Source organism: Macrotis lagotis, chromosome 5 (genome assembly GCF_037893015.1).
Source record: "Macrotis lagotis isolate mMagLag1 chromosome 5, bilby.v1.9.chrom.fasta, whole genome shotgun sequence".
In the NCBI taxonomy this organism is placed as follows: domain Eukaryota; kingdom Metazoa; phylum Chordata; class Mammalia; order Peramelemorphia; family Peramelidae; genus Macrotis; species Macrotis lagotis.
Genome location: NC_133662.1, coordinates 591,459 through 591,663, shown reverse-complemented (window position 1 = coordinate 591,663; position 205 = coordinate 591,459).

The following is a 205-nucleotide window of genomic DNA, read 5'->3' as shown; positions in this document are numbered from 1 at the left end:
GACGGAGGGGGAGGTCACAAGGAGGCGGCGTCGTTGCGCGCACTAGTCCCGCTGATCCGGGCTGGGGAGAGCCGGGCCTGCGTGAAAAGACAAACGGGGCCGAGAGAGCCTGAAAACCCCGGCTCTGGGGGCGAGCCGGCCGGCCGTCGCACGAGATACTCGGCCGGGCTCCCCCCGCGGTTCCACAGGGTGGCATTGGCCAGCT